A 13,520-nucleotide genomic window follows, 5' to 3' on the forward strand; every position below is an offset into this window, starting at 1 on the left:
AGGAAACCCACACAACCACAGGGAGGACATGCAGACTCTGCACAGAAGGCACCCCATACGAGGATCGAACCAGAGAACCTCTTGCTGTGAGGCAACAACGCTAACTGCTGCACCACCGTGGCTGCCCCAGGAAAAGACCAAAAATATGAGTCAAAAATATGGACGTTCTGTGAAAATCTGTACAGTTGAGAGGTATTCTCATACAGATTACTTCACATCATTTTTAAGAACACCTAGTACATGAAAATACCCACAAAGTCAATGTGAATGCATTGCAGTGACACAGAAGGGCATTTTCAAAAATGCTGGGAAGGTGAGTCTTCTGGCTTTTTATATGTTAATCATGATAGTTCATCAGCATTACCATATTTTCTTATACCTGATAGCATATAGAAGCCCCCTTAGATATATGGATCAGAGTAGCAACCAGCCTTTAGTCATCATGGTTACTCCATTTCTTGTGTTGAATATGGTTAGCAGTGATTGATGATCAGAAGTCAGCAAACTTCTATTTCTGTGCAAACACTGACTACATTTCTTTAATGCCTAACCAGGCTAAGGGTTTTTTATGTGTGGCCATAGTTAGGTTCAGCTTTAATCAGTGACTATGAATCAAATACAGTGGGTTTCTTCATACCATTCTGGGGCAAATATGAGAAACTTCAAGAGCATCTCAAGTTTATAAATGCTCCTGTGAGCTCATAGCTTGGCTCTCCATGGTGGGGAGGAGTGATGTCACGGGTCAAAATCTCTATAAACAAAACATTGGGCTGCCTTTTTCCCCCCTTGATATTAGAAAAAATCTATGGTTTTCAGCAGGGTTCCGTTGATCACCATTGAACACCTCTGCTCAAAAATGCTTCATTGAAGTCTAGTAGTGTTTTTTTTTATTTATTTATGGTTATTGTTTAATCTTTGTGGACAACTGCATAGCGTGCTGTATACATTATCAAAATCTCGATCATTAATGGCACAGATGAACACCTTTTATACCTGCTATGCAGTATAGTTTCTCGTATTATTTTTTTTTTATATTAAAACTCTTTTATTGAATTATATTTTGTGACATAGGCAAACTTACATGTATATAAAAGTTATTAAAGTAATCGCACCATATTAGCAAGTTCATAGTTACAAACATTATGTCACATCTGTTATTATATATTTTATAATCTAAGCAAAAGTACATAATCTGTTCAGTTCCTGCCTGTTAAACCCCATTCCACCTCCAAAACATTTTCTGCATGTATTCTCAGAATTTTCATTTTTTCTATATAATTTACTACTACCATTTTGTGTAGATCTCACTTACTGTTTTAGCTCTGTTACAATATTTACTACTACAAGTATAGTTGGTTTAGACTTTGGTTACTGGAAGCCAGCAGAACTAAACTTAACAAGGCCTTACTATGTCTAGGTAATTCAGATCCTGTATCCCAGCTCAAAAAAAATCATTTGCTCACCCAGTATTCCTGACAGAGTACTCTCTAGAGAATTTCTAAAGTCTACCAATTCATTATACTCATAAAACATATGTTCGCAGTTACCTTTTCTTCCCCATCACACCTCCAACATTTGCCATCAATCTGAGGAAAAATACTTTGGAGTCTGATTGGGGTATAAAAGTATCTATGCAAACACTTCCTCTTCTCAGTTGTTAGCAAGTATTTATTTGTTGAAATATTTTAATGCAGAGCTTTGAATGTTTTTTTTTTAATTAATAAACCCAGGAACTCAAGTACCGATAATACAAGAAATTCTAAGCATTTGATTTATATTTAGATTTGTATAATCTTTTCTTCTCACATTATATGTGTTGATATGGCAATATGGCATTTCATCTTTGAAAAAAAAAACTAACTGCATCCATACAGACTTGGCACGACATTGGTCACCAAGTATTCATAATCACATTATGTTGTCACCAGGTTAACAGCTTGGCTGCATGGAGCACACTGCTTATTCCCTACTGTCAAATAACAGCCACTGACACAGCTCCAAAACGTTGCCACTATATTAAACAAAATCTTCCTAGAAATTCCTTGGAAGAATTTTCTGTTTACATTTGCAGATACTTTTTTTCTTAAGTGATTTTTTTACCCACATGCCTGTGAAGCATCGATTCCACCCCAGTTGCACAGAACTCATTTAATCTCACCTACAGAGTCTTCACCCAGAGCCAAGTTGAGAAATGGTTAGGGGACTCAACCTGGTATCCATGAGGATGCTTTGTGCTCTCTCTCTCTCTCTCTAGTATTCCAGAAATGAAAATATTTGAATGGTCTAGACTCACCCCCCATAAGGAGTATGAGCAATTCCTTTCTGAAATGGCTGTGTTATCCTGAACACCTCCTATGAAAGCTAATACTCATCAGTGGCTTGGTGGGCATAATGCCTACCTCCACAAAGGATATGTATTTCCATCGCAGCACCTCCTTCAAGTACACATGCATTACACAGCTGAATGCACATTCCTGGATAAGCAAGCAATCTTTCCTTCCTAGCACCATCATGTGCCTGAGATACCAATGTGCCAATCTGTGGTGCAAAATCACCTTTAGTAGTTTGCAGGGAATATTACACTTTCTTATCACAAGAAGAAGAGTGAGTCTGAAATCTCAGTAGATATGAAAATTCCCCGGGTTATCTTTCATAACTGTGCTGGTACTCTGGATCATACCTCTCAGCTGTCCAGATTTTCACAGAATGTTCAGATTTTTGCTTGTATTTCTGGTCTGCTCCTCATTAAATTTGTGGTTTTCTGGCAAATCACTGAGGACTGAAGTCGCTAAATAATGACATACATTTGAGTTTAATGCATATCCTTCAGATAACCTTCAAAAAATGCATACCAAAACAAATCCTATTGCTTTCTAAGTTTCTAGCAGAAATATTTAAAATCTGTCCCTGTTTGTGGGCCTTTGTCCCTTCATTATTTAAGCTTTGTCCAGATTTCTTGCAGTAAGAGTTTGAGAGGTATGCTGTGGATATATGGATATAGCCAGTTCAGTGCAATATACTTTAGACAAAAAAAAACAAAAACTTTCCTATCGTATGTATTTCTCTTTGGTATTTCTCATACAAAAGACTTAGTTTATCTGGCAAAGTGCGGCTCCTGTGAGGACTATTACATAGGCAAAACTAAAACTTAAAGATTGCATTGCAGGACGTCTATCTGATATATCACGCAAAGTAACTACGAATGCACTATATAGCCATGTTTATGCTACTGATAGTACACAGTTTTAAATTCATGATTTTACAGGTTGTTAGGTTACCCCTTAAGGAGAGGTAATTTGCCAAAGCATACCTACCACCTGGATTAAATGTTTATACTAGTATCAAACCAGTTCTTAAAGAGCTACATGAAAAAGTTGGAGATATACATATTTTTTAAAATACCATTTCTTAATTATGTATCACCTGACTGTTTTTAAACAATGTATCACATGACTGTTTTTAAACAGTGTATCACATTATCATTTTTGAGTTTGATATCAGTATAGTATGTTTAAATGTGTTCATTCGCTTGATGAAGCTTATGCAAAAGTTTTAACTAGCGTTTTTTTATACATTCTGAGTTACTTGAGATTAAATACATTATTTGTACACTTTGGTTCCAACTTATTCATTCTTGTTTGTTTGGTCTTTGTTGTTGTGAGGAGATGGATTCATCCTTATGTTTTTTTAACTTTTGGATGGTTTGCTTTTTCTTTGTTGCAATGTTTTGAACATGAGCTTACATGCTGCTAATGGTGTCCTACCCTCTACAAGCAAACTGTGTCCAAAATCATATTTTTCCATTCGTGATTTGGTGGATGTTGGTCCAAATCCACTTCTTGGAGAGTATGGCCTAATGAGTACATAAAATGGGGTTGAGGTGACATCCATTAGTGATATTTTAAATCCATTTAAGGACAATTTATGATTGTTTGAACAAAGGGTTTTTATGTTCAAATAACTGCAATGGCATCGACTTAGCTTCAATGTATATCTTGCTCATAACATTGTGTCGGGAGGTCTACATATTTTGAAGATGCCAACGTTTCGAGCTAAATACACTAACTTGTTAAAACAATGGCAGTCCATTAATATAAACTGTTCACTTGATTACATGTGACTTATGAACAGTTTTTTTGAGCCCATTGGATCTGTACTTAAAGTTGAGCTCGAACAACTATATAATGTTCTTCTGGCACACATAGAAGAAAATGTCCATTTGAGCTTATTTTCTGAAGTTTTAGAACATATATCCTCTTATGAGAAATGCCTAATAGAAACTAAAAAAAGAAATCTTAAGAGACACTTTAGAGATTTCCAATTGGGCCATGTTTTTTCGTGGTCAAGTAAAGGTGACCCACCCAGTACAACAAATGATAATATTTCTGTTAACTTTATTCCAGCTGCAGTACCTTATCTGCACCAACGCAGCAACAGACGTTGGTTGATCCCCAGCTTATCATGGCTTCAGATCCGGTGGATTTTATAAATCTAGATCAACCATTCCCCCTACCAGACCCAAAACCATGGAGGAGATTATTGCAACAGTGAGAAGGGGCAGAAGACAGAACAACGACCAACCACCAGAAGCCAGATGAAGTAATAACAGCTGCACAGGGATTGTTTTTTAACATAACTAGCTATTGTTTGACTGATATGGAACTGAGTGTACTTAAAGGTTTGGCTTTTGTTCCTTCTGAACATAGTGACATTTCACAAACATTGATTGAGTTAAAATATTTTATACACATTAAATCTGAGGATAATGTTTAGTAATGAACCTTACGATATGCATAAATTAAAACGTACTGGCACATTTGTTCCTTTAAACCATCCTCTAGTTTTAGCTTATGAGAAGGTGGTTGAAAAGAAATCTATGAATTATATACTGATAAACATAAAAAAAAATTTAATTTGAGTTCTGGTGAGTTTGCAGCCCTAAATGCCTTCTTTAAGAATAAACGTATAGTTATCAAATGGCAGACAAAGGGGAAGCTAGTGTGGTGTTGGATTTCCCTTTCTACATGAGTAAAATTAATGATCTATTACAATCAACTGATTACATTGCAATTAGTAAGCAAGAATGCTACAGTATCATATGTAGAGTTGATTCTATGCTTTATGATATGCACTTGCAAGGACAAATAAGCCTACATCTGATAAATTATTTAAGTATTTAATACCCTAAAGTTCCTTTGTTTTATGGCATTCCTAAATTACATAAATCACTGAGAAATCCTGTGATGTGTCTGACTGTATCGGCATATGGATGGATCACAGAACCTCTACCAAAATACTGTAAGGCAAAATTGAAAGAATGTTTAGCACATCTACCTGCCATTGTTAAAGACACTCCTGATTTTCTTTCATTATTATTTGACTGGTCATCTAATAAAGATGTTTCTAACTATCACTTTGTGACTTTAGATGTAGAATCTCTGTTCACCGTGATTTCCAACATAGAAGGTAATGAGATGGTTAGAAAACATATGATGTCGATTACAGCCTTTGATCGTTCTGCCATAAATCTGATTTGTGAACTTTTGGATATCGTCTTGACACATTATTTATTTTTCAAGACAAATTGTATAGACAATGCATAGGTGTAACAATGGGTATCCACATCACTAACACCTATGCTAATATCGTAATGCATATGTGGGAAACCGAGCATGTCCTGAATGCAGATAAAAATCCATACCATCTCAATATTTGCTTTTACAAGAGATTCTTAGATGATTTCTTTTTAATATGGGATGGAGATTTAACTGTTCTAAATCAGTTTATAGAATATATTTCAGGAACCATGGACTTTTTATGTTTTAAGATGAGCACTGACTTTAAGATCAGTCTGGTACTTTTAATACCACTTTGTTTAAGAAGCCTGTCAAGTGTAACAATTATTTGTTTCATACTAGTATGCATCCACCTTTTATTTTTAAAACCATTGCCACAGGTCAGATGACTAGAGTAGCATGTTTGAACACCAGTGATGAGACAAAGTCCGCTCAGCAAAACTCTTCAACTAATGACATTATATACAAAAGTTATGTTTATAGTCACATTGAACCAACAAGATTAAAAATCCAAAATGAAAGAGGTACCAAATATAAACCAATTTTTTCTAAACATGGTTTATGTACTAAGACAAATGAAAAGAAACGTAGTTTTAGATGCACCCTTACATACAATAGCCACACTAGAGTTGTTCAAGACATTATGAGGAAGTAATGGGGCCTTGTTCAACAAATCCCAGAATTACTAAACAATGATACATGTAGGTTAAATTTTTGTTTCAGAAGAATTAAGAACCTTAAGAATATTTCATGCTATAAGAAACAACCCAGAGCTATTGATTTGTTACAAACATCCACATCATGGTCAGTGTAGTGTTGCAGCAGTTAACATTGCCACCTCACAGTAAGAGATTCTCCAGTTCAATTCTCACCTGGGGTGCATTCTGTGAGGAGTCTGTATGTCCTCCCTCTATGTTTATGTGGGTTTCCTCTGGGTACTTTGGTTTCCTCCCACATTCCAAAGACATGTGTCTGGAACATTTCTCCCTGAGCCTCTGCTGAAAATAAGCTCTGTCTTAGTCAGACTTTTCCAGTCAATAAATGTTAAATAAATAAATAAATAAAAATAAAATCAAGACAATCTGTCAAACATTACCATAAAAGAGGAACTTAAGTGGATTCTTCATTTTAAAGTGCACGTGCTACCTGGATTAAATGGTTACACTAGTATCAAACCAGTTCTTAAAGAGCTACATGAAAAAGTTGGAGATATCCATATTTTTTAAAATGCCATTTCTTAATTATGTATCACCTGACTGTTTTTAAACAATGTATCACATGACTGTTTTTAAACAGTGTATCACATGATCATTTTGAGTTTGATATCAATGTAGTATGTTTAAATGTGTTCATTCACCTGATGAAGCTTATGCAAAAGTTTTAACTAGCATTTTTTATACATTCTGAGTTACTTGAGATTAAATATGTTATTTGTATGCCTTGGTTCCAGCTTATTCATTCTTGTTTGTTTCATCATTAAAATACCCCCATGTCTTGTAGTTATTTCCAAATGTTGATTAGTTATTATTTCCTTTGATCTCCCTCCCCTTCCCCAGATATTTGCAGTGAGGATGTGGGGTACTTCCCAATCAGATGGAATTGGGGACTTGTTCCAGAAATTGTTCTTCCCTGGCAGCCTTTTGGATCTCCTGAGTCGGGGATAATCTAAATGGTCTAATGTATACCCAGTTGTTTTGTTAGCCAAATGAGTATGATTCTCAACACCAGTTACTTCTAATTCAAAAGGCTCTTGCAGAAAATCACCTATATTGTCAACGTAACTCTCAGGTTTGTGGTAATAGTGATGCTATGTCTTTTGATGCATTACTGTTTTGCTATTTGGTTGTCGATATGCTGTATTGACTTGGTAATCCCTGGCATCCGTTTCCAGTTTCTTGATTTTCCTATTCCTAATAATGTCCACCTGCCTATCAATTTTCTTTAACATACTTTCATATTTTAACTTGTGCACAGAAAACATTAAGTCTTGCTGAATGTCATTGTTTAGTGCTTTCACTTCTTCCATTAAACTTACAGTTAACTTATCATTATGTTTAATTAAAACATTACGTAATTCCAAACCCTGCTTGTTGAATAATAACAGCAGTTCATCAAAAATTGTGAATCCTGCTCAGCTCCATTGGGAAATTATGTGTACCTTAAACCCTTATGCACGCTATTGTGCCTAACACATTCCATAAAAAAACAACTATCCATTTGTAAATTTTTAAGCTTAAATAATGTTTTTTCTAAAGTCACCAAACTTATCTCAATAGTAGAAGTCTCTAGTTTGCCACATTTAACCTTAACATCTGCACCATTAATACATGAATTATAAAAGCTCAAAATAAAAAAGAAGAAGAATAGCATAGCCATATGGAAGGTCACTTCTGGGTCATTTATGTTTTATTCTATTTATAAGTGACCTAAAAATGTGCCTTACACAAACCTAACTAACTATGGTTACCAGAACCATAGGATAAGGTGTGGTGATCACCCCCCCACACACACACACACACACACACACACACACAAACACACACAAACACACACACGCATTTCAAGCAGAAACATCCATTGTGCCCTTAGTGTTGCTTAACAGAAAAAAAAAAGTGGATGAATGGCCCCTCCTACATTTGCATCATATTGGTTGACTGAGGTTTACAGCAATGCTGTTTGGCCACTAGAGATGTAAATTCAGTCCTAGTGCCTTTTTGATAAAGTTGCCGAACCAGAGTCTGTGTGGAAACAAAGTCTAAAAATTCAGCGCCTTTCCCATGTATGCCCATACTCTGTGAAGAGAGTGTAGTAATGATATTACATAGATGCTGTCAGGTGAGGTCATGTGATGCAATCTCAGTGACTTCCTTTTTTTTGGAACTGCAATCTTGCCTTATTTGTATCTTTATTGGAAGGATCTAAAAATCATGTTACATATTACATTTATTTATGCTTTCTCTAACTCATTTTGAGTATGTAATTTAACCATGAATGTGGATAACCTGCTATGCTGAAAGCAAGAAGCTGTACTGATTAATTTCTAACAAGTATGCAGAAAAACTTCCTTAGATTTTTCAAAATAAATTAGCCATTAACACCTTAAAATCCACAAGCATTTTCTTTGGAACAGCCCCCAAAATAAGAAGAGCCTGAATCTTACAACTCACAGAGGAACTGAAAATGAAAATTAAGCAAACTGACGGCAACAGATACATTGGCATGTGGGTCAGTTCTACTGTATCCTTAAGGCACTATGTACAGAAAAACTGTAATATTATCAAATTAACCCTTCTGTACAGTCAAATGAACACTAGCCACAGGTCTTTTCTTCCCAAAATTCAGTCACAGTTATAGTCATAAAACAGCCATTCTACAGACAATGGTCAAAAACATTTGTAGATGTGTTTCTCCCTTTGGTAGCTGTCACACCACTGCACCTCAGTGAACCAGGCAAAATGGTTGCCATTCACAACCTATGCTACCCTTCTTCTTTTCTGCCTTACCTTCAGACTCCTGCACCAATAATGCTGACTCCTTTCTAGCTAATCTCTTATCAGTCAGAACCTGCAGCTCTTCATATCCTTACAGAACAATGACCTGTTCCTAAACAAGCCAAAAACTGGTGTAAGGGTAGGTGAAAAGAGCTTCTCAAACATTGCCCCAGCGAACTGAAATCTACTCCTTTCACATTCCAGGAATGAAGGTCACTACTATATTTTCACATTCCAGGAATGAAGGTCACTACTATATTTTCACATTCCAGGAATGAAGGTCACTACTATATTTTCACATTCCAGGAATGAAGATCACTACTATTTTTTCAGAAACAAACTGCTTCCCAACCTAGCCATAATGCTTGATAGCAATTTTTTAAAGATTTTGGTAAGTTTTCTTCATAAATGGTGTATTTTAATTTAGTTATTGTACAAGCACCTACAAAAATATTATAACTGCTTATATTTGCTGCTCTTCTCTTCTCAGTATGCCTATTACTGTAAACAATAGAGTGATTGATCTGTTTATTGAGTTACACACGTTGCAATCAAGCATACACTGCTGTAATAACTTGTAATATTTTAACTTGTTTACCCTGTATATCTGTAATCTGATAGGTCATGGCTGAATTTTTGGACTAGTGTACCTAAATGATTAGCAAATATAAAAATATCAATTAGTATTTAGTTTCTTGTAAACTGTTTTTTTCCCATATTCAGTTGTCACCACAGATTCCTTACAAAACCAATGTTTAAAGTTAGGCCAAGCATATATTTTTAGGGAGCAGATCTTTAGTAACACCCCAAACTACCTTATTAAATCCTTTAACCTCAAAGTTAATATTAAAAAAAAACAGATCCATGGTATAGAGAGATAAAGCCCTGGCTATATCCCAGGACTTAACAGTGACCTAAGCACTGAAAGAAAAAGTAGAAGAAGGTGGAGTTGAGCAGTCTTGTCTGACTTTTTTATCTTACAGGAAGAGAGGCAGATCAATGTGCTGTTCTTCTGATCTCTTATAGAGGGAGGGGCTTGAACAACAGTTTGACAAGTCATAGTGTACAGTACTGTAGACAAACACTGACACGTGATGAAGTGCATGCATCATTTGCTACTGCTTTGTGCTGTTGTCTCTGCAACATATGTATTTGCTGCATGAGAGGGTGGGTTAGGCCTAATAGAAAATCTTTCCTCTCACCAGTAATATGTGGGCTTACAGTGTCAAGGGGTGATCAGCCTGAGGACAATTAGGATCCACACTTAAATGTGGGTGGCCACAACTGGGGCAGGCAAGGTTCTAGACCCTCAGACCACTGGGATATGCAGGCTGGAGAAAGATATTGTGACAGTGCAGAGACCTGTCCTTTCATGGCTGCCTGGATGATGACCTGTCTGGGTGAAAGGACAGAAGCTGATGATTGGCAAGTATGGGGGAGGGCAAAAGAATACATAAAAATTCATAAACAGAATGCCCCTAAAGCTTAACTAAAAGCAAAAACTAAACATGTGACTCACATTTAAATATCAGACCGATCTTAGTAAAAGGAACGCATTGAAAATCATTAGTTAAAAAATCAATACCAGGATAAGGAAAATGGTCACTAAAACATGAAACCGTAATCATCTACTTGATCTACATTGTTCATTAAAAACCATCACATAATGAAAATTTATTGCAAGCAAATCTGATATGAGTGTGCTAATAAGTATTTCATATATATCTGCCCATATGGTTCACAATTCACAGCATTAACATTCATTAAAGCTGTCAGTAACTATAGCATACTCTCCAGAGACAGAGGATACACTGCATCTAAGGCATGAAATTTATCGGGTTTTCTGCAGGAGCTGTGTACACTGTAACATATTGTTCCCTCTTACATTTAATTAAGTAAATAACCAACTTTTATGCCGATACAGATTACCAGATAAGTGCACTGCAGACTGGAGGTGGTGAGTACATTTCCTTAAAGGGAATCTAGCTGAACAGCACCTCTTAAGGGCTGAAGTTCATAGGTTCATAGGTAGGTACTAGGCTATCTGCCCAAGGGCATTTATAAGCCTAGCCAGAGTGTGTCAGCTTTTGCCGCCCCATTGATTAATTAACTGATCCTCTGTCAAGCAGAGCCAATGAAGTGATCCCAGGGTTGTATTTTCTGTTACCCATCCACTCGTCAAGGTTTCTCTTGAAGAGTGTTAGTGAGGGGCTCTGCCTAATGTAGTTAGGAATTTTGTTCCAAAGCATGGGGAGTCTCTGTGACAGGAATCTATCCCTCCAGCATGTTCTATTTATTGTTGTGGCAAGGTTTAGCTCACTAGAGCGAGTGGCTCGCAGTGACTTGGATTTCTTTAGGTGGAGCATGTCCATCAATTTTGAGTTGCACATGGCTTTGTAAGTCAGGCAGAGATCACCTCTGAGTAAGCGATATGCCACTGAGTACAGCCGGAGTTTTCCAGTCAGGCTGCATAGGACATATGTTTGAGGCCAGTAATCCTTTTGGTGAGGTACTTTTGTGGTCTTTCCAGCCATTGGAAGTGTCTTGTGAGGTACATCCCAAATGGGGCATTGTACTCTATGATGGGTCTGATGAGTGACGAGTAGAGGGGCACTATAACCTCTTTATTTCTAGATGCAAACCCTTTAGTAATTAGATGGGCTACATAGAAGGATTTCCTAACTAATTTGGCAATATGATTGTCAAATGAGAGATTACAATCTACCTGGGTCCCCAGATCTCTTATTACTTCTTCTGTATTCATAGGTTCATAGGTTCATAGGTTCATACTAGGCTATCTGCCCAAGGGCATTTATAAGCCTAGCCCATAGTTATGTGGCTGCCACCGAATAAAACTATGCCTATTATTTTGCTGTGCCTCTGTCAAGCAGTGACACTGAAGTAATCCCTGGGGTATATCTGCAATCTCCCATCCATTGGTCAAGATTCCTCTTGAACAAGGCCAGTGCTCTGCCTCACATGATTTTGTTCCACAGCATAGGGAGTCTCTGGGTGATGAATCTGTCCCTCCAGCATGTTCTATTAATAACCGTGTCAAGGTTTAAGTCTCCGCCCTTGTGGTTCTGAGGGATCTAGATTTTTTGAGGTGAATCATATTCATCAAATCTGGGTTTGACATGGCCTTATATGTCAGGCATAGGTCACCTCTGAGCAAGCGGTATGAGACTGAATAGAGCTGGAGTTCTTTCAGTCGGGCAGCATAAGACATATTTTTGAGACCCTTTATCCTTTTGGTGAGGAACTTTTGGGGCCTTTCCAGCTGCTGCAGGTGTCGGGTCAGATACATTCCGAATAGGGCATTGTACTCAATCATAGGTCTAATGAGTGATGAGTACAGGGGGACGATGACCTCCCTTGATCTAGATGTGAATCCCTTCATGATCAGGTGGGCAATGTAGAAGGTTTTCCTAACTACTTTAGCAACATGAGTGTCAAACGAAAGGCTACTGTCAACCTGGGTCCCCAGATCCCTGATGACTTCTTCTCTGCTCAGTGGATTGCCACCTATATGGTAGCTAGGGGTAACCTTGTTTTATGACTATGCATTTCTTGGCGTTTAACTTTAGGCCATGGCTCTGGCACCAGTTATCTGTTTCTGTGAGGCCCTTCTGAAGGATATCTGTGTCAGATGTGTTTTTGACTATGGCCCAGTTTGCAGTCATCTGCAAACTTTGTCAGCCATAACCCTCCTGTGTTTGCTTGTACTTCAGAAAAGTAGATGCCGAACAAGAGTGGACCCAGGACTGAGCCCTGTGGGACACCACTTGTGACAGGCTTTGAGTCTGACATGGCTCCAGCAACTCTGACCCTGTGGGTTCTGTCACTTAGCCAGTTTGCAACCCATCTTGTGATGTATGGGTTTACATTCAAGCTGATGAGTTTTTCGATGATACCTGAGTGGGGTATTGTGTCGAAGGCCTTTGCCATGTCGAGGTAGGCTGTATGGACTGCCTTTCCCTCATCAATGGCCTTGGTGACTGTCTCGAAAAAGTCAACCAAGTTTAAAAGGCATGATCTGCCTTTGACAAAGCCAAACTGGGTTGGATCCAAAGTCTGCAAGTTCCCTATGTCTTTATTTATGAGTTCCATTATGATCCTCTCCATGGCTTTGCAGATAAGGCTTGTCAAGCTAATGGGACGGTAATTTCCAGGGTCGGTGGAGGCACTGCCCTTGTGAAGTGGGACCACATGCGCCACTCCATGATCCTGAGGCGAGGCTAAGATTAAACAGCTGTCCTAACTGCGGGTTTAATTCCTCATTGAGTTCGTGGAGCACACAGCCGGGGACACTATCCGGTCCCATGGATGCTGTGTTTTTTGCCTTGGAGAGAGCAGTTCTCACCTGGGTGTTGGAGATGTTTGGGGGGCTACAATCCTCTGGTATAGATATCTCTCCTTTTGGGGGAGGGGAGAAGTTTGCACTGAACCTGTC

This window comes from Protopterus annectens, chromosome 2.part1 (assembly GCF_019279795.1).
Source record: "Protopterus annectens isolate FY-2018-M chromosome 2.part1, PAN1.0, whole genome shotgun sequence".
Classification (NCBI taxonomy): Eukaryota; Metazoa; Chordata; order Ceratodontiformes; family Protopteridae; genus Protopterus; species Protopterus annectens.